This window comes from Schistocerca nitens, chromosome 2 (assembly GCF_023898315.1).
Source record: "Schistocerca nitens isolate TAMUIC-IGC-003100 chromosome 2, iqSchNite1.1, whole genome shotgun sequence".
In the NCBI taxonomy this organism is placed as follows: Eukaryota; Metazoa; Arthropoda; class Insecta; order Orthoptera; family Acrididae; genus Schistocerca; species Schistocerca nitens.
The window spans coordinates 205,853,633-205,870,952 of record NC_064615.1 but is presented as its reverse complement, the minus strand read 5'-3'; the positions used below and the strand labels follow the sequence as shown (position 1 = coordinate 205,870,952).

General features: G+C 52.4%; 36 non-coding genes across 36 annotated transcripts; 29 read left to right on the top strand and 7 right to left on the bottom strand.

Annotated features, from left to right (window-relative positions):
* The first annotated feature begins 192 nt into the window (after positions 1-192).
* On the top strand, positions 193-263 carry Trnag-gcc (transfer RNA glycine (anticodon GCC)). Its single transcript has one exon. It is a non-coding gene; the product is annotated as a tRNA-Gly (tRNA).
* A 295-nt stretch (positions 264-558) lies between these two features.
* Positions 559-631, top strand: Trnam-cau (transfer RNA methionine (anticodon CAU)). Its single transcript has one exon. It is a non-coding gene; the product is annotated as a tRNA-Met (tRNA).
* Positions 632-1,085: 454 nt separating this feature from the next.
* On the top strand, positions 1,086-1,157 carry Trnae-uuc (transfer RNA glutamic acid (anticodon UUC)). The gene has a single exon. It is a non-coding gene; the product is annotated as a tRNA-Glu (tRNA).
* Positions 1,158-1,414: 257 nt separating this feature from the next.
* Positions 1,415-1,488, top strand: Trnai-aau (transfer RNA isoleucine (anticodon AAU)). The gene has a single exon. It is a non-coding gene; the product is annotated as a tRNA-Ile (tRNA).
* Positions 1,489-2,214: 726 nt separating this feature from the next.
* Trnag-ucc (transfer RNA glycine (anticodon UCC)) lies at positions 2,215-2,286 on the bottom strand. The gene has a single exon. It is a non-coding gene; the product is annotated as a tRNA-Gly (tRNA).
* Positions 2,287-2,617: 331 nt separating this feature from the next.
* Trnag-gcc (transfer RNA glycine (anticodon GCC)) lies at positions 2,618-2,688 on the top strand. Its single transcript has one exon. It is a non-coding gene; the product is annotated as a tRNA-Gly (tRNA).
* Positions 2,689-2,982: 294 nt separating this feature from the next.
* Trnam-cau (transfer RNA methionine (anticodon CAU)) lies at positions 2,983-3,055 on the top strand. Its single transcript has one exon. It is a non-coding gene; the product is annotated as a tRNA-Met (tRNA).
* A 454-nt stretch (positions 3,056-3,509) lies between these two features.
* On the top strand, positions 3,510-3,581 carry Trnae-uuc (transfer RNA glutamic acid (anticodon UUC)). Its single transcript has one exon. It is a non-coding gene; the product is annotated as a tRNA-Glu (tRNA).
* A 257-nt stretch (positions 3,582-3,838) lies between these two features.
* Trnai-aau (transfer RNA isoleucine (anticodon AAU)) lies at positions 3,839-3,912 on the top strand. The gene has a single exon. It is a non-coding gene; the product is annotated as a tRNA-Ile (tRNA).
* Positions 3,913-4,650: 738 nt separating this feature from the next.
* On the bottom strand, positions 4,651-4,722 carry Trnag-ucc (transfer RNA glycine (anticodon UCC)). Its single transcript has one exon. It is a non-coding gene; the product is annotated as a tRNA-Gly (tRNA).
* Positions 4,723-5,053: 331 nt separating this feature from the next.
* On the top strand, positions 5,054-5,124 carry Trnag-gcc (transfer RNA glycine (anticodon GCC)). Its single transcript has one exon. It is a non-coding gene; the product is annotated as a tRNA-Gly (tRNA).
* Positions 5,125-5,418: 294 nt separating this feature from the next.
* Trnam-cau (transfer RNA methionine (anticodon CAU)) lies at positions 5,419-5,491 on the top strand. The gene has a single exon. It is a non-coding gene; the product is annotated as a tRNA-Met (tRNA).
* A 454-nt stretch (positions 5,492-5,945) lies between these two features.
* Trnae-uuc (transfer RNA glutamic acid (anticodon UUC)) lies at positions 5,946-6,017 on the top strand. Its single transcript has one exon. It is a non-coding gene; the product is annotated as a tRNA-Glu (tRNA).
* Positions 6,018-6,274: 257 nt separating this feature from the next.
* Trnai-aau (transfer RNA isoleucine (anticodon AAU)) lies at positions 6,275-6,348 on the top strand. Its single transcript has one exon. It is a non-coding gene; the product is annotated as a tRNA-Ile (tRNA).
* A 726-nt stretch (positions 6,349-7,074) lies between these two features.
* Positions 7,075-7,146, bottom strand: Trnag-ucc (transfer RNA glycine (anticodon UCC)). The gene has a single exon. It is a non-coding gene; the product is annotated as a tRNA-Gly (tRNA).
* Positions 7,147-7,477: 331 nt separating this feature from the next.
* Trnag-gcc (transfer RNA glycine (anticodon GCC)) lies at positions 7,478-7,548 on the top strand. The gene has a single exon. It is a non-coding gene; the product is annotated as a tRNA-Gly (tRNA).
* A 294-nt stretch (positions 7,549-7,842) lies between these two features.
* Trnam-cau (transfer RNA methionine (anticodon CAU)) lies at positions 7,843-7,915 on the top strand. The gene has a single exon. It is a non-coding gene; the product is annotated as a tRNA-Met (tRNA).
* A 454-nt stretch (positions 7,916-8,369) lies between these two features.
* Trnae-uuc (transfer RNA glutamic acid (anticodon UUC)) lies at positions 8,370-8,441 on the top strand. The gene has a single exon. It is a non-coding gene; the product is annotated as a tRNA-Glu (tRNA).
* A 257-nt stretch (positions 8,442-8,698) lies between these two features.
* On the top strand, positions 8,699-8,772 carry Trnai-aau (transfer RNA isoleucine (anticodon AAU)). Its single transcript has one exon. It is a non-coding gene; the product is annotated as a tRNA-Ile (tRNA).
* Positions 8,773-9,510: 738 nt separating this feature from the next.
* On the bottom strand, positions 9,511-9,582 carry Trnag-ucc (transfer RNA glycine (anticodon UCC)). Its single transcript has one exon. It is a non-coding gene; the product is annotated as a tRNA-Gly (tRNA).
* Positions 9,583-9,913: 331 nt separating this feature from the next.
* On the top strand, positions 9,914-9,984 carry Trnag-gcc (transfer RNA glycine (anticodon GCC)). The gene has a single exon. It is a non-coding gene; the product is annotated as a tRNA-Gly (tRNA).
* Positions 9,985-10,278: 294 nt separating this feature from the next.
* On the top strand, positions 10,279-10,351 carry Trnam-cau (transfer RNA methionine (anticodon CAU)). Its single transcript has one exon. It is a non-coding gene; the product is annotated as a tRNA-Met (tRNA).
* A 454-nt stretch (positions 10,352-10,805) lies between these two features.
* Trnae-uuc (transfer RNA glutamic acid (anticodon UUC)) lies at positions 10,806-10,877 on the top strand. The gene has a single exon. It is a non-coding gene; the product is annotated as a tRNA-Glu (tRNA).
* Positions 10,878-11,134: 257 nt separating this feature from the next.
* On the top strand, positions 11,135-11,208 carry Trnai-aau (transfer RNA isoleucine (anticodon AAU)). The gene has a single exon. It is a non-coding gene; the product is annotated as a tRNA-Ile (tRNA).
* A 728-nt stretch (positions 11,209-11,936) lies between these two features.
* Trnag-ucc (transfer RNA glycine (anticodon UCC)) lies at positions 11,937-12,008 on the bottom strand. Its single transcript has one exon. It is a non-coding gene; the product is annotated as a tRNA-Gly (tRNA).
* A 331-nt stretch (positions 12,009-12,339) lies between these two features.
* On the top strand, positions 12,340-12,410 carry Trnag-gcc (transfer RNA glycine (anticodon GCC)). The gene has a single exon. It is a non-coding gene; the product is annotated as a tRNA-Gly (tRNA).
* Positions 12,411-12,704: 294 nt separating this feature from the next.
* On the top strand, positions 12,705-12,777 carry Trnam-cau (transfer RNA methionine (anticodon CAU)). Its single transcript has one exon. It is a non-coding gene; the product is annotated as a tRNA-Met (tRNA).
* Positions 12,778-13,231: 454 nt separating this feature from the next.
* On the top strand, positions 13,232-13,303 carry Trnae-uuc (transfer RNA glutamic acid (anticodon UUC)). Its single transcript has one exon. It is a non-coding gene; the product is annotated as a tRNA-Glu (tRNA).
* A 257-nt stretch (positions 13,304-13,560) lies between these two features.
* Trnai-aau (transfer RNA isoleucine (anticodon AAU)) lies at positions 13,561-13,634 on the top strand. The gene has a single exon. It is a non-coding gene; the product is annotated as a tRNA-Ile (tRNA).
* Positions 13,635-14,362: 728 nt separating this feature from the next.
* Trnag-ucc (transfer RNA glycine (anticodon UCC)) lies at positions 14,363-14,434 on the bottom strand. Its single transcript has one exon. It is a non-coding gene; the product is annotated as a tRNA-Gly (tRNA).
* A 331-nt stretch (positions 14,435-14,765) lies between these two features.
* Trnag-gcc (transfer RNA glycine (anticodon GCC)) lies at positions 14,766-14,836 on the top strand. Its single transcript has one exon. It is a non-coding gene; the product is annotated as a tRNA-Gly (tRNA).
* Positions 14,837-15,130: 294 nt separating this feature from the next.
* On the top strand, positions 15,131-15,203 carry Trnam-cau (transfer RNA methionine (anticodon CAU)). The gene has a single exon. It is a non-coding gene; the product is annotated as a tRNA-Met (tRNA).
* A 454-nt stretch (positions 15,204-15,657) lies between these two features.
* On the top strand, positions 15,658-15,729 carry Trnae-uuc (transfer RNA glutamic acid (anticodon UUC)). The gene has a single exon. It is a non-coding gene; the product is annotated as a tRNA-Glu (tRNA).
* Positions 15,730-15,986: 257 nt separating this feature from the next.
* On the top strand, positions 15,987-16,060 carry Trnai-aau (transfer RNA isoleucine (anticodon AAU)). The gene has a single exon. It is a non-coding gene; the product is annotated as a tRNA-Ile (tRNA).
* A 727-nt stretch (positions 16,061-16,787) lies between these two features.
* Positions 16,788-16,859, bottom strand: Trnag-ucc (transfer RNA glycine (anticodon UCC)). The gene has a single exon. It is a non-coding gene; the product is annotated as a tRNA-Gly (tRNA).
* A 331-nt stretch (positions 16,860-17,190) lies between these two features.
* Trnag-gcc (transfer RNA glycine (anticodon GCC)) lies at positions 17,191-17,261 on the top strand. Its single transcript has one exon. It is a non-coding gene; the product is annotated as a tRNA-Gly (tRNA).
* The last annotated feature ends 59 nt before the right edge of the window (positions 17,262-17,320 follow it).

Genomic DNA, 17,320 nt, shown 5'->3' with positions numbered 1-17,320 from the left:
GCAAGAGTCGTCGCGTGCGTGCGAAGCAACAGTACTTAGACGATCGCGTTCGGGCGTCATTTTTAAGCAGTGCAGTGCAGGATTCAGCGTTTGTAGCATTCTCTCGGGAGGATGCGACGGCGCTGGACGGCAGTCCCACTTTCCCTTCAGACGTCTGCCGCGGAAAGCACCAGGAAGGTGCGCACTAGCTGAGCATCGGTGGTTCAGTGGTAGAATGCTCGCCTGCCACGCGGGCGGCCCGGGTTCGATTCCCGGCCGATGCATCATTTTGTTTTTTCTCCGATACTGGAGCTGCGTGTCTTTCGCACTCGAAGTGCGTGAGCCATGAGAATGAACCGCGGGATTCCGTGTGGAAACAACCAAACATGCAGCGCGCACGACTTCTCGTTTGGACGCTTGCGTGCTATTGTACATACTGGAGTCGGCCTAGCATCGCAAGTTGCCTGCCGCGCCGGGAATGCACGTGTAGCAACAGAAAAAAAATGAGTTAGGAAGTGCAGACTCTCTACCACTGGTATTTGGTACTTACCGAGATTCCAGAAGGTGTGGCGATCACCTGCCTCGGTAGCGCAGTAGGCAGCGCGTAAGTCTCATAATCTTAAGGTCGTGAGTTCGATCCTCACCCGGGGCATTTAATTTACTTTCGTTCACAGCTAAATTGACGGCTCTGGGGTTGCGAAGGAGCGAAACAGTTTGTAGTTTGTTATCCACAAGGCTTCAACAACTCACCGTGAAAATGTTTACTTCCCGTTATTACTACGTGCAGTTCTTTTGTAAAATTTTCAAGAAAAAAAGTCCTAGTAACAAAACTGAATTTCGTATGATATAGCATGTAAAGTCACACAATGTACGACCTGAAATATAATGACAGGCAGCAGGTCTTTACTTGCGAAATAAGTAAATAAATATTGCTATTTACAGCTTTGCTTTTCCTCCTACCCCTGTAACAACGAGGCCAAAAGCAATGGATTGTGACTTTTGCCATGCGCGCCTCGCCATGGGCGCGCGAAAAGATGCTCGCAAACAGGGAAGTGCGACACGGAAAGCGAGTGGAGAGGGTGCAAACCCCGAGAAAAGTGTGCGCGTCCGGTGTGATCTAGTGGCTAGGATACCTGGCTTTCACCCAGGAGGCCCGGGTTCGATTCCCGGTACCGGTACGGAATTTTTTCGGAACAAATCACGACAAGTTTTGACCGTGCGAAATGCTGTTTCACGTCCTCCTCGCATTATAGATACTGGTTCGTAAACGTCAGCCGAAAACTGTCGAGAGAAACGGGCACGCAATGAAATTACTACGAGCAGCGGAATAAAGGGAGAAGAGACGCTGGTACACTGTTGGGCTGCTGCCATAGAAATGTTACATGGCAATACGCACAGCAATTGCCGCGAAGCGATGGAAGTCTCTCTGCACCGAGGCCCGTTAGCTCGGTTGGTTAGAGCGTCGTGCTAATAACGCGAAGGTCGTGGGTTCGATCCCCCCACGGGCCACTACGATTTTACTATTTCAAAAAGGCAACGCCGATTTCCCCGGGGAAGTATGGTGACAAAGAAATCGTCACATTGTTGTGGGAGCTGGTAGGGGACCGGAACGCGACGTGTCGGGACGCGCTAAAACACTTCACTGGTCACAGCACGCTGAACACAGTTTCTCGTCCGATCACCGCGACTGCGCGACGCTGGGCGTTGTCAGTGCTTGGGCGGGTGACCGCCTGCCAACACAGGGCACTGTCGACAGTTTCAATTCGTATTTCTCTTTCCGCTTCGGTTTCGGAGCTGCAGCGCTATTCGGTCAAGGGCACTGGCGCCACGTTTTGCCTCTCCGTATGCCAAGTCGCGCCGTGCGGCCACAGTGTAATGAAGGAGCGTGTTGTAAAATTTTCAACAAAGGAAGAAAGGAATGTACTAGTAATAAAACTGAATTTGTATGACAGAACATGTAAAATCACACCATGATAACAGGCAGCGGGTCTTTACCTGAGGCATAAGTAATGTTGTGCCCGCCTCGCCATACCTCTCTCAGTCGTTTCGCGTGCTTGTCCTTTTGATATAGGCCGACTGGAGAGCGTCAGCTCTCGCGTCAGCCGAGACAAGTCGAGACTCAAGGGGAATCGACGCACACACTATAGGGTGGCCTGCAGCGGCTGAGAGGGGGGAAGAAACATTAATTTAAGGACGCGTGGCAAAAGTACTCATACGCGAAAGTAAAAAGCCGGCTGCGGTGGCCGGGAATCGAACCCGGATCAACTGCTTGGAAGGCAACTATGCTGACCATTACACCACCACCGCACGGTTTTCTTCCGCGCACGCCGCGCTGTGTCTGCTTCCCGCCTGTCGGCGGCGGCTGAAGGTGGTCGTAGCAGTAGGCGCATTACGGGGTAGGCGAGCGCATCCAGACGGCGCCTCTACGCACATTTCGCGTCCTTTGGCAAGAGTCGTCGCGTGCGTGCGAAGCAACAGTACTTAGACGATCGCGTTCGGGCGTCATTTTTAAGCAGTGCAGTGCAGGATTCAGCGTTTGTAGCATTCTCTCGGGAGGATGCGACGGCGCTGGACGGCAGTCCCACTTTCCCTTCAGACGTCTGCCGCGGAAAGCACCAGGAAGGTGCGCACTAGCTGAGCATCGGTGGTTCAGTGGTAGAATGCTCGCCTGCCACGCGGGCGGCCCGGGTTCGATTCCCGGCCGATGCATCATTTTGTTTTTTCTCCGATACTGGAGCTGCGTGTCTTTCGCACTCGAAGTGCGTGAGCCATGAGAATGAACCGCGGGATTCCGTGTGGAAACAACCAAACATGCAGCGCGCACGACTTCTCGTTTGGACGCTTGCGTGCTATTGTACATACTGGAGTCGGCCTAGCATCGCAAGTTGCCTGCCGCGCCGGGAATGCACGTGTAGCAACAGAAAAAAATGAGTTAGGAAGTGCAGACTCTCTACCACTGGTATTTGGTACTTACCGAGATTCCAGAAGGTGTGGCGATCACCTGCCTCGGTAGCGCAGTAGGCAGCGCGTAAGTCTCATAATCTTAAGGTCGTGAGTTCGATCCTCACCCGGGGCATTTAATTTACTTTCGTTCACAGCTAAATTGACGGCTCTGGGGTTGCGAAGGAGCGAAACAGTTTGTAGTTTGTTATCCACAAGGCTTCAACAACTCACCGTGAAAATGTTTACTTCCCGTTATTACTACGTGCAGTTCTTTTGTAAAATTTTCAAGAAAAAAAGTCCTAGTAACAAAACTGAATTTCGTATGATATAGCATGTAAAGTCACACAATGTACGACCTGAAATATAATGACAGGCAGCAGGTCTTTACTTGCGAAATAAGTAAATAAATATTGCTATTTACAGCTTTGCTTTTCCTCCTACCCCTGTAACAACGAGGCCAAAAGCAATGGATTGTGACTTTTGCCATGCGCGCCTCGCCATGGGCGCGCGAAAAGATGCTCGCAAACAGGGAAGTGCGACACGGAAAGCGAGTGGAGGGGGTGCAAACCCCGAGAAAAGTGTGCGCGTCCGGTGTGATCTAGTGGCTAGGATACCTGGCTTTCACCCAGGAGGCCCGGGTTCGATTCCCGGTACCGGTACGGAATTTTTTCGGAACAAATCACGACAAGTTTTGACCGTGCGAAATGCTGTTTCACGTCCTCCTCGCATTATAGATACTGGTTCGTAAACGTCAGCCGAAAACTGTCGAGAGAAACGGGCACGCAATGAAATTACTACGAGCAGCGGAATAAAGGGAGAAGAGACGCTGGTACACTGTTGGGCTGCTGCCATAGAAATGTTACATGGCAATACGCACAGCAATTGCCGCGAAGCGATGGAAGTCTCTCTGCACCGAGGCCCGTTAGCTCGGTTGGTTAGAGCGTCGTGCTAATAACGCGAAGGTCGTGGGTTCGATCCCCCCACGGGCCACTACGATTTTACTATTTCAAAAAGGCAACGCCGATTTCCCCGGGGAAGTATGGTGACAAAGAAATCGTCACATTGTTGTGGGAGCTGGTAGGGGACCGGAACGCGACGTGTCGGGACGCGCTAAAACACTTCACTGGTCACAGCACGCTGAACACACAGTTTCTCGTCCGATCACCGCGACTGCGCGACGCTGGGCGTTGTCAGTGCTTGGGCGGGTGACCGCCTGCCAACACAGGGCACTGTCGACAGTTTCAATTCGTATTTCTCTTTCCGCTTCGGTTTCGGAGCTGCAGCGCTATTCGGTCAAGGGCACTGGCGCCACGTTTTGCCTCTCCGTATGCCAAGTCGCGCCGTGCGGCCACAGTGTAATGAAGGAGCGTGTTGTAAAATTTTCAACAAAGGAAGAAAGGAATGTACTAGTAATAAAACTGAATTTGTATGACAGAACATGTAAAATCACACCATGATAACAGGCAGCGGGTCTTTACCTGAGGCATAAGTAATGTTGTGCCCGCCTCGCCATACCTCTCTCAGTCGTTTCGCGTGCTTGTCCTTTTGATATAGGCCGACTGGAGAGCGTCAGCTCTCGCGTCAGCCGAGCAAAGTCGAGACAAGTCGAGACTCAAGGGGAATCGACGCACACACTATAGGGTGGCCTGCAGCGGCTGAGAGGGGGGAAGAAACATTAATTTAAGGACGCGTGGCAAAAGTACTCATACGCGAAAGTAAAAAGCCGGCTGCGGTGGCCGGGAATCGAACCCGGATCAACTGCTTGGAAGGCAACTATGCTGACCATTACACCACCACCGCACGGTTTTCTTCCGCGCACGCCGCGCTGTGTCTGCTTCCCGCCTGTCGGCGGCGGCTGAAGGTGGTCGTAGCAGTAGGCGCATTACGGGGTAGGCGAGCGCATCCAGACGGCGCCTCTACGCACATTTCGCGTCCTTTGGCAAGAGTCGTCGCGTGCGTGCGAAGCAACAGTACTTAGACGATCGCGTTCGGGCGTCATTTTTAAGCAGTGCAGTGCAGGATTCAGCGTTTGTAGCATTCTCTCGGGAGGATGCGACGGCGCTGGACGGCAGTCCCACTTTCCCTTCAGACGTCTGCCGCGGAAAGCACCAGGAAGGTGCGCACTAGCTGAGCATCGGTGGTTCAGTGGTAGAATGCTCGCCTGCCACGCGGGCGGCCCGGGTTCGATTCCCGGCCGATGCATCATTTTGTTTTTTCTCCGATACTGGAGCTGCGTGTCTTTCGCACTCGAAGTGCGTGAGCCATGAGAATGAACCGCGGGATTCCGTGTGGAAACAACCAAACATGCAGCGCGCACGACTTCTCGTTTGGACGCTTGCGTGCTATTGTACATACTGGAGTCGGCCTAGCATCGCAAGTTGCCTGCCGCGCCGGGAATGCACGTGTAGCAACAGAAAAAAATGAGTTAGGAAGTGCAGACTCTCTACCACTGGTATTTGGTACTTACCGAGATTCCAGAAGGTGTGGCGATCACCTGCCTCGGTAGCGCAGTAGGCAGCGCGTAAGTCTCATAATCTTAAGGTCGTGAGTTCGATCCTCACCCGGGGCATTTAATTTACTTTCGTTCACAGCTAAATTGACGGCTCTGGGGTTGCGAAGGAGCGAAACAGTTTGTAGTTTGTTATCCACAAGGCTTCAACAACTCACCGTGAAAATGTTTACTTCCCGTTATTACTACGTGCAGTTCTTTTGTAAAATTTTCAAGAAAAAAAGTCCTAGTAACAAAACTGAATTTCGTATGATATAGCATGTAAAGTCACACAATGTACGACCTGAAATATAATGACAGGCAGCAGGTCTTTACTTGCGAAATAAGTAAATAAATATTGCTATTTACAGCTTTGCTTTTCCTCCTACCCCTGTAACAACGAGGCCAAAAGCAATGGATTGTGACTTTTGCCATGCGCGCCTCGCCATGGGCGCGCGAAAAGATGCTCGCAAACAGGGAAGTGCGACACGGAAAGCGAGTGGAGGGGGTGCAAACCCCGAGAAAAGTGTGCGCGTCCGGTGTGATCTAGTGGCTAGGATACCTGGCTTTCACCCAGGAGGCCCGGGTTCGATTCCCGGTACCGGTACGGAATTTTTTCGGAACAAATCACGACAAGTTTTGACCGTGCGAAATGCTGTTTCACGTCCTCCTCGCATTATAGATACTGGTTCGTAAACGTCAGCCGAAAACTGTCGAGAGAAACGGGCACGCAATGAAATTACTACGAGCAGCGGAATAAAGGGAGAAGAGACGCTGGTACACTGTTGGGCTGCTGCCATAGAAATGTTACATGGCAATACGCACAGCAATTGCCGCGAAGCGATGGAAGTCTCTCTGCACCGAGGCCCGTTAGCTCAGTTGGTTAGAGCGTCGTGCTAATAACGCGAAGGTCGTGGGTTCGATCCCCCCACGGGCCACTACGATTTTACTATTTCAAAAAGGCAACGCCGATTTCCCCGGGGAAGTATGGTGACAAAGAAATCGTCACATTGTTGTGGGAGCTGGTAGGGGACCGGAACGCGACGTGTCGGGACGCGCTAAAACACTTCACTGGTCACAGCACGCTGAACACACAGTTTCTCGTCCGATCACCGCGACTGCGCGACGCTGGGCGTTGTCAGTGCTTGGGCGGGTGACCGCCTGCCAACACAGGGCACTGTCGACAGTTTCAATTCGTATTTCTCTTTCCGCTTCGGTTTCGGAGCTGCAGCGCTATTCGGTCAAGGGCACTGGCGCCACGTTTTGCCTCTCCGTATGCCAAGTCGCGCCGTGCGGCCACAGTGTAATGAAGGAGCGTGTTGTAAAATTTTCAACAAAGGAAGAAAGGAATGTACTAGTAATAAAACTGAATTTGTATGACAGAACATGTAAAATCACACCATGATAACAGGCAGCGGGTCTTTACCTGAGGCATAAGTAATGTTGTGCCCGCCTCGCCATACCTCTCTCAGTCGTTTCGCGTGCTTGTCCTTTTGATATAGGCCGACTGGAGAGCGTCAGCCGAGCAAAGTCAAGACAAGTCGAGACTCAAGGGGAATCGACGCACACACTATAGGGTGGCCTGCAGCGGCTGAGAGGGGGGAAGAAACATTAATTTAAGGACGCGTGGCAAAAGTACTCATACGCGAAAGTAAAAAGCCGGCTGCGGTGGCCGGGAATCGAACCCGGATCAACTGCTTGGAAGGCAACTATGCTGACCATTACACCACCACCGCACGGTTTTCTTCCGCGCACGCCGCGCTGTGTCTGCTTCCCGCCTGTCGGCGGCGGCTGAAGGTGGTCGTAGCAGTAGGCGCATTACGGGGTAGGCGAGCGCATCCAGACGGCGCCTCTACGCACATTTCGCGTCCTTTGGCAAGAGTCGTCGCGTGCGTGCGAAGCAACAGTACTTAGACGATCGCGTTCTGGCGTCATTTTTAAGCAGTGCAGTGCAGGATTCAGCGTTTGTAGCATTCTCTCGGGAGGATGCGACGGCGCTGGACGGCAGTCCCACTTTCCCTTCAGACGTCTGCCGCGGAAAGCACCAGGAAGGTGCGCACTAGCTGAGCATCGGTGGTTCAGTGGTAGAATGCTCGCCTGCCACGCGGGCGGCCCGGGTTCGATTCCCGGCCGATGCATCATTTTGTTTTTTCTCCGATACTGGAGCTGCGTGTCTTTCGCACTCGAAGTGCGTGAGCCATGAGAATGAACCGCGGGATTCCGTGTGGAAACAACCAAACATGCAGCGCGCACGACTTCTCGTTTGGACGCTTGCGTGCTATTGTACATACTGGAGTCGGCCTAGCATCGCAAGTTGCCTGCCGCGCCGGGAATGCACGTGTAGCAACAGAAAAAAATGAGTTAGGAAGTGCAGACTCTCTACCACTGGTATTTGGTACTTACCGAGATTCCAGAAGGTGTGGCGATCACCTGCCTCGGTAGCGCAGTAGGCAGCGCGTAAGTCTCATAATCTTAAGGTCGTGAGTTCGATCCTCACCCGGGGCATTTAATTTACTTTCGTTCACAGCTAAATTGACGGCTCTGGGGTTGCGAAGGAGCGAAACAGTTTGTAGTTTGTTATCCACAAGGCTTCAACAACTCACCGTGAAAATGTTTACTTCCCGTTATTACTACGTGCAGTTCTTTTGTAAAATTTTCAAGAAAAAAAGTCCTAGTAACAAAACTGAATTTCGTATGATATAGCATGTAAAGTCACACAATGTACGACCTGAAATATAATGACAGGCAGCAGGTCTTTACTTGCGAAATAAGTAAATAAATATTGCTATTTACAGCTTTGCTTTTCCTCCTACCCCTGTAACAACGAGGCCAAAAGCAATGGATTGTGACTTTTGCCATGCGCGCCTCGCCATGGGCGCGCGAAAAGATGCTCGCAAACAGGGAAGTGCGACACGGAAAGCGAGTGGAGGGGGTGCAAACCCCGAGAAAAGTGTGCGCGTCCGGTGTGATCTAGTGGCTAGGATACCTGGCTTTCACCCAGGAGGCCCGGGTTCGATTCCCGGTACCGGTACGGAATTTTTTCGGAACAAATCACGACAAGTTTTGACCGTGCGAAATGCTGTTTCACGTCCTCCTCGCATTATAGATACTGGTTCGTAAACGTCAGCCGAAAACTGTCGAGAGAAACGGGCACGCAATGAAATTACTACGAGCAGCGGAATAAAGGGAGAAGAGACGCTGGTACACTGTTGGGCTGCTGCCATAGAAATGTTACATGGCAATACGCACAGCAATTGCCGCGAAGCGATGGAAGTCTCTCTGCACCGAGGCCCGTTAGCTCAGTTGGTTAGAGCGTCGTGCTAATAACGCGAAGGTCGTGGGTTCGATCCCCCCACGGGCCACTACGATTTTACTATTTCAAAAAGGCAACGCCGATTTCCCCGGGGAAGTATGGTGACAAAGAAATCGTCACATTGTTGTGGGAGCTGGTAGGGGACCGGAACGCGACGTGTCGGGACGCGCTAAAACACTTCACTGGTCACAGCACGCTGAACACACAGTTTCTCGTCCGATCACCGCGACTGCGCGACGCTGGGCGTTGTCAGTGCTTGGGCGGGTGACCGCCTGCCAACACAGGGCACTGTCGACAGTTTCAATTCGTATTTCTCTTTCCGCTTCGGTTTCGGAGCTGCAGCGCTATTCGGTCAAGGGCACTGGCGCCACGTTTTGCCTCTCCGTATGCCAAGTCGCGCCGTGCGGCCACAGTGTAATGAAGGAGCGTGTTGTAAAATTTTCAACAAAGGAAGAAAGGAATGTACTAGTAATAAAACTGAATTTGTATGACAGAACATGTAAAATCACACCATGATAACAGGCAGCGGGTCTTTACCTGAGGCATAAGTAATGTTGTGCCCGCCTCGCCATACCTCTCTCAGTCGTTTCGCGTGCTTGTCCTTTTGATATAGGCCGACTGGAGAGCGTCAGCTCTCGCGTCAGCCGAGCAAAGTCGAGACAAGTCGAGACTCAAGGGGAATCGACGCACACACTATAGGGTGGCCTGCAGCGGCTGAGAGGGGGGAAGAAACATTAATTTAAGGACGCGTGGCAAAAGTACTCATACGCGAAAGTAAAAAGCCGGCTGCGGTGGCCGGGAATCGAACCCGGATCAACTGCTTGGAAGGCAACTATGCTGACCATTACACCACCACCGCACGGTTTTCTTCCGCGCACGCCGCGCTGTGTCTGCTTCCCGCCTGTCGGCGGCGGCTGAAGGTGGTCGTAGCAGTAGGCGCATTACGGGGTAGGCGAGCGCATCCAGACGGCGCCTCTACGCACATTTCGCGTCCTTTGGCAAGAGTCGTCGCGTGCGTGCGAAGCAACAGTACTTAGACGATCGCGTTCGGGCGTCATTTTTAAGCAGTGCAGTGCAGGATTCAGCGTTTGTAGCATTCTCTCGGGAGGATGCGACGGCGCTGGACGGCAGTCCCACTTTCCCTTCAGACGTCTGCCGCGGAAAGCACCAGGAAGGTGCGCACTAGCTGAGCATCGGTGGTTCAGTGGTAGAATGCTCGCCTGCCACGCGGGCGGCCCGGGTTCGATTCCCGGCCGATGCATCATTTTGTTTTTTCTCCGATACTGGAGCTGCGTGTCTTTCGCACTCGAAGTGCGTGAGCCATGAGAATGAACCGCGGGATTCCGTGTGGAAACAACCAAACATGCAGCGCGCACGACTTCTCGTTTGGACGCTTGCGTGCTATTGTACATACTGGAGTCGGCCTAGCATCGCAAGTTGCCTGCCGCGCCGGGAATGCACGTGTAGCAACAGAAAAAAATGAGTTAGGAAGTGCAGACTCTCTACCACTGGTATTTGGTACTTACCGAGATTCCAGAAGGTGTGGCGATCACCTGCCTCGGTAGCGCAGTAGGCAGCGCGTAAGTCTCATAATCTTAAGGTCGTGAGTTCGATCCTCACCCGGGGCATTTAATTTACTTTCGTTCACAGCTAAATTGACGGCTCTGGGGTTGCGAAGGAGCGAAACAGTTTGTAGTTTGTTATCCACAAGGCTTCAACAACTCACCGTGAAAATGTTTACTTCCCGTTATTACTACGTGCAGTTCTTTTGTAAAATTTTCAAGAAAAAAAGTCCTAGTAACAAAACTGAATTTCGTATGATATAGCATGTAAAGTCACACAATGTACGACCTGAAATATAATGACAGGCAGCAGGTCTTTACTTGCGAAATAAGTAAATAAATATTGCTATTTACAGCTTTGCTTTTCCTCCTACCCCTGTAACAACGAGGCCAAAAGCAATGGATTGTGACTTTTGCCATGCGCGCCTCGCCATGGGCGCGCGAAAAGATGCTCGCAAACAGGGAAGTGCGACACGGAAAGCGAGTGGAGGGGGTGCAAACCCCGAGAAAAGTGTGCGCGTCCGGTGTGATCTAGTGGCTAGGATACCTGGCTTTCACCCAGGAGGCCCGGGTTCGATTCCCGGTACCGGTACGGAATTTTTTCGGAACAAATCACGACAAGTTTTGACCGTGCGAAATGCTGTTTCACGTCCTCCTCGCATTATAGATACTGGTTCGTAAACGTCAGCCGAAAACTGTCGAGAGAAACGGGCACGCAATGAAATTACTACGAGCAGCGGAATAAAGGGAGAAGAGACGCTGGTACACTGTTGGGCTGCTGCCATAGAAATGTTACATGGCAATACGCACAGCAATTGCCGCGAAGCGATGGAAGTCTCTCTGCACCGAGGCCCGTTAGCTCAGTTGGTTAGAGCGTCGTGCTAATAACGCGAAGGTCGTGGGTTCGATCCCCCCACGGGCCACTACGATTTTACTATTTCAAAAAGGCAACGCCGATTTCCCCGGGGAAGTATGGTGACAAAGAAATCGTCACATTGTTGTGGGAGCTGGTAGGGGACCGGAACGCGACGTGTCGGGACGCGCTAAAACACTTCACTGGTCACAGCACGCTGAACACACAGTTTCTCGTCCGATCACCGCGACTGCGCGACGCTGGGCGTTGTCAGTGCTTGGGCGGGTGACCGCCTGCCAACACAGGGCACTGTCGACAGTTTCAATTCGTATTTCTCTTTCCGCTTCGGTTTCGGAGCTGCAGCGCTATTCGGTCAAGGGCACTGGCGCCACGTTTTGCCTCTCCGTATGCCAAGTCGCGCCGTGCGGCCACAGTGTAATGAAGGAGCGTGTTGTAAAATTTTCAACAAAGGAAGAAAGGAATGTACTAGTAATAAAACTGAATTTGTATGACAGAACATGTAAAATCACACCATGATAACAGGCAGCGGGTCTTTACCTGAGGCATAAGTAATGTTGTGCCCGCCTCGCCATACCTCTCTCAGTCGTTTCGCGTGCTTGTCCTTTTGATATAGGCCGACTGGAGAGCGTCAGCTCTCGCGTCAGCCGAGACAAGTCGAGACTCAAGGGGAATCGACGCACACACTATAGGGTGGCCTGCAGCGGCTGAGAGGGGGGAAGAAACATTAATTTAAGGACGCGTGGCAAAAGTACTCATACGCGAAAGTAAAAAGCCGGCTGCGGTGGCCGGGAATCGAACCCGGATCAACTGCTTGGAAGGCAACTATGCTGACCATTACACCACCACCGCACGGTTTTCTTCCGCGCACGCCGCGCTGTGTCTGCTTCCCGCCTGTCGGCGGCGGCTGAAGGTGGTCGTAGCAGTAGGCGCATTACGGGGTAGGCGAGCGCATCCAGACGGCGCCTCTACGCACATTTCGCGTCCTTTGGCAAGAGTCGTCGCGTGCGTGCGAAGCAACAGTACTTAGACGATCGCGTTCGGGCGTCATTTTTAAGCAGTGCAGTGCAGGATTCAGCGTTTGTAGCATTCTCTCGGGAGGATGCGACGGCGCTGGACGGCAGTCCCACTTTCCCTTCAGACGTCTGCCGCGGAAAGCACCAGGAAGGTGCGCACTAGCTGAGCATCGGTGGTTCAGTGGTAGAATGCTCGCCTGCCACGCGGGCGGCCCGGGTTCGATTCCCGGCCGATGCATCATTTTGTTTTTTCTCCGATACTGGAGCTGCGTGTCTTTCGCACTCGAAGTGCGTGAGCCATGAGAATGAACCGCGGGATTCCGTGTGGAAACAACCAAACATGCAGCGCGCACGACTTCTCGTTTGGACGCTTGCGTGCTATTGTACATACTGGAGTCGGCCTAGCATCGCAAGTTGCCTGCCGCGCCGGGAATGCACGTGTAGCAACAGAAAAAAATGAGTTAGGAAGTGCAGACTCTCTACCACTGGTATTTGGTACTTACCGAGATTCCAGAAGGTGTGGCGATCACCTGCCTCGGTAGCGCAGTAGGCAGCGCGTAAGTCTCATAATCTTAAGGTCGTGAGTTCGATCCTCACCCGGGGCATTTAATTTACTTTCGTTCACAGCTAAATTGACGGCTCTGGGGTTGCGAAGGAGCGAAACAGTTTGTAGTTTGTTATCCACAAGGCTTCAACAACTCACCGTGAAAATGTTTACTTCCCGTTATTACTACGTGCAGTTCTTTTGTAAAATTTTCAAGAAAAAAAGTCCTAGTAACAAAACTGAATTTCGTATGATATAGCATGTAAAGTCACACAATGTACGACCTGAAATATAATGACAGGCAGCAGGTCTTTACTTGCGAAATAAGTAAATAAATATTGCTATTTACAGCTTTGCTTTTCCTCCTACCCCTGTAACAACGAGGCCAAAAGCAATGGATTGTGACTTTTGCCATGCGCGCCTCGCCATGGGCGCGCGAAAAGATGCTCGCAAACAGGGAAGTGCGACACGGAAAGCGAGTGGAGGGGGTGCAAACCCCGAGAAAAGTGTGCGCGTCCGGTGTGATCTAGTGGCTAGGATACCTGGCTTTCACCCAGGAGGCCCGGGTTCGATTCCCGGTACCGGTACGGAATTTTTTCGGAACAAATCACGACAAGTTTTGACCGTGCGAAATGCTGTTTCACGTCCTCCTCGCATTATAGATACTGGTTCGTAAACGTCAGCCGAAAACTGTCGAGAGAAACGGGCACGCAATGAAATTACTACGAGCAGCGGAATAAAGGGAGAAGAGACGCTGGTACACTGTTGGGCTGCTGCCATAGAAATGTTACATGGCAATACGCACAGCAATTGCCGCGAAGCGATGGAAGTCTCTCTGCACCGAGGCCCGTTAGCTCAGTTGGTTAGAGCGTCGTGCTAATAACGCGAAGGTCGTGGGTTCGATCCCCCCACGGGCCACTACGATTTTACTATTTCAAAAAGGCAACGCCGATTTCCCCGGGGAAGTATGGTGACAAAGAAATCGTCACATTGTTGTGGGAGCTGGTAGGGGACCGGAACGCGACGTGTCGGGACGCGCTAAAACACTTCACTGGTCACAGCACGCTGAACACACAGTTTCTCGTCCGATCACCGCGACTGCGCGACGCTGGGCGTTGTCAGTGCTTGGGCGGGTGACCGCCTGCCAACACAGGGCACTGTCGACAGTTTCAATTCGTATTTCTCTTTCCGCTTCGGTTTCGGAGCTGCAGCGCTATTCGGTCAAGGGCACTGGCGCCACGTTTTGCCTCTCCGTATGCCAAGTCGCGCCGTGCGGCCACAGTGTAATGAAGGAGCGTGTTGTAAAATTTTCAACAAAGGAAGAAAGGAATGTACTAGTAATAAAACTGAATTTGTATGACAGAACATGTAAAATCACACCATGATAACAGGCAGCGGGTCTTTACCTGAGGCATAAGTAATGTTGTGCCCGCCTCGCCATACCTCTCTCAGTCGTTTCGCGTGCTTGTCCTTTTGATATAGGCCGACTGGAGAGCGTCAGCTCTCGCGTCAGCCGAGACAAGTCGAGACTCAAGGGGAATCGACGCACACACTATAGGGTGGCCTGCAGCGGCTGAGAGGGGGGAAGAAACATTAATTTAAGGACGCGTGGCAAAAGTACTCATACGCGAAAGTAAAAAGCCGGCTGCGGTGGCCGGGAATCGAACCCGGATCAACTGCTTGGAAGGCAACTATGCTGACCATTACACCACCACCGCACGGTTTTCTTCCGCGCACGCCGCGCTGTGTCTGCTTCCCGCCTGTCGGCGGCGGCTGAAGGTGGTCGTAGCAGTAGGCGCATTACGGGGTAGGCGAGCGCATCCAGACGGCGCCTCTACGCACATTTCGCGTCCTTTGGCAAGAGTCGTCGCGTGCGTGCGAAGCAACAGTACTTAGACGATCGCGTTCGGGCGTCATTTTTAAGCAGTGCAGTGCAGGATTCAGCGTTTGTAGCATTCTCTCGGGAGGATGCGACGGCGCTGGACGGCAGTCCCACTTTCCCTTCAGACGTCTGCCGCGGAAAGCACCAGGAAGGTGCGCACTAGCTGAGCATCGGTGGTTCAGTGGTAGAATGCTCGCCTGCCACGCGGGCGGCCCGGGTTCGATTCCCGGCCGATGCATCATTTTGTTTTTTCTCCGATACTGGAGCTGCGTGTCTTTCGCACTCGAAGTGCGTGAGCCATGAGAATGAACCGCGGGATTCCGTGTGGAAACAACCAAACATGCAGCGCGCACGACTTCTCGTTTGGACGCTTGCGTGCTATTGTACATACTGGAGTCGGCCTAGCATCGCAAGTTGCCTGCCGCGCCGGGAATGCACGTGTAGCAACAGAAAAAAATGAGTTAGGAAGTGCAGACTCTCTACCACTGGTATTTGGTACTTACCGAGATTCCAGAAGGTGTGGCGATCACCTGCCTCGGTAGCGCAGTAGGCAGCGCGTAAGTCTCATAATCTTAAGGTCGTGAGTTCGATCCTCACCCGGGGCATTTAATTTACTTTCGTTCACAGCTAAATTGACGGCTCTGGGGTTGCGAAGGAGCGAAACAGTTTGTAGTTTGTTATCCACAAGGCTTCAACAACTCACCGTGAAAATGTTTACTTCCCGTTATTACTACGTGCAGTTCTTTTGTAAAATTTTCAAGAAAAAAAGTCCTAGTAACAAAACTGAATTTCGTATGATATAGCATGTAAAGTCACACAATGTACGACCTGAAATATAATGACAGGCAGCAGGTCTTTACTTGCGAAATAAGTAAATAAATATTGCTATTTACAGCTTTGCTTTTCCTCCTACCCCTGTAACAACGAGGCCAAAAGCAATGGATTGTGACTTTTGCCATGCGCGCCTCGCCATGGGCGCGCGAAAAGATGCTCGCAAACAGGGAAGTGCGACACGGAAAGCGAGTGGAGGGGGTGCAAACCCCGAGAAAAGTGTGCGCGTCCGGTGTGATCTAGTGGCTAGGATACCTGGCTTTCACCCAGGAGGCCCGGGTTCGATTCCCGGTACCGGTACGGAATTTTTTCGGAACAAATCACGACAAGTTTTGACCGTGCGAAATGCTGTTTCACGTCCTCCTCGCATTATAGATACTGGTTCGTAAACGTCAGCCGAAAACTGTCGAGAGAAACGGGCACGCAATGAAATTACTACGAGCAGCGGAATAAAGGGAGAAGAGACGCTGGTACACTGTTGGGCTGCTGCCATAGAAATGTTACATGGCAATACGCACAGCAATTGCCGCGAAGCGATGGAAGTCTCTCTGCACCGAGGCCCGTTAGCTCAGTTGGTTAGAGCGTCGTGCTAATAACGCGAAGGTCGTGGGTTCGATCCCCCCACGGGCCACTACGATTTTACTATTTCAAAAAGGCAACGCCGATTTCCCCGGGGAAGTATGGTGACAAAGAAATCGTCACATTGTTGTGGGAGCTGGTAGGGGACCGGAACGCGACGTGTCGGGACGCGCTAAAACACTTCACTGGTCACAGCACGCTGAACACACAGTTTCTCGTCCGATCACCGCGACTGCGCGACGCTGGGCGTTGTCAGTGCTTGGGCGGGTGACCGCCTGCCAACACAGGGCACTGTCGACAGTTTCAATTCGTATTTCTCTTTCCGCTTCGGTTTCGGAGCTGCAGCGCTATTCGGTCAAGGGCACTGGCGCCACGTTTTGCCTCTCCGTATGCCAAGTCGCGCCGTGCGGCCACAGTGTAATGAAGGAGCGTGTTGTAAAATTTTCAACAAAGGAAGAAAGGAATGTACTAGTAATAAAACTGAATTTGTATGACAGAACATGTAAAATCACACCATGATAACAGGCAGCGGGTCTTTACCTGAGGCATAAGTAATGTTGTGCCCGCCTCGCCATACCTCTCTCAGTCGTTTCGCGTGCTTGTCCTTTTGATATAGGCCGACTGGAGAGCGTCAGCTCTCGCGTCAGCCGAGCAAAGTCGAGACAAAGGGGAATCGACGCACACACTATAGGGTGGCCTGCAGCGGCTGAGAGGGGAGAAGAAACATTAATTTAAGGACGCGTGGCAAAAGTACTCATACGCGAAAGTAAAAAGCCGGCTGCGGTGGCCGGGAATCGAACCCGGATCAACTGCTTGGAAGGCAACTATGCTGACCATTACACCACCACCGCACGGTTTTCTTCCGCGCACGCCGCGCTGTGTCTGCTTCCCGCCTGTCGGCGGCGGCTGAAGGTGGTCGTAGCAGTAGGCGCATTACGGGGTAGGCGAGCGCATCCAGACGGCGCCTCTACGCACATTTCGCGTCCTTTGGCAAGAGTCGTCGCGTGCGTGCGAAGCAACAGTACTTAGACGATCGCGTTCGGGCGTCATTTTTAAGCAGTGCAGTGCAGGATTCAGCGTTTGTAGCATTCTCTCGGGAGGATGCGACGGCGCTGGACGGCAGTCCCACTTTCCCTTCAGACGTCTGCCGCGGAAAGCACCAGGAAGGTGCGCACTAGCTGAGCATCGGTGGTTCAGTGGTAGAATGCTCGCCTGCCACGCGGGCGGCCCGGGTTCGATTCCCGGCCGATGCATCATTTTGTTTTCATTCCCTCGCGGGCAGCCGTGCGGTGCGGACGTACGGAGCGGCTGG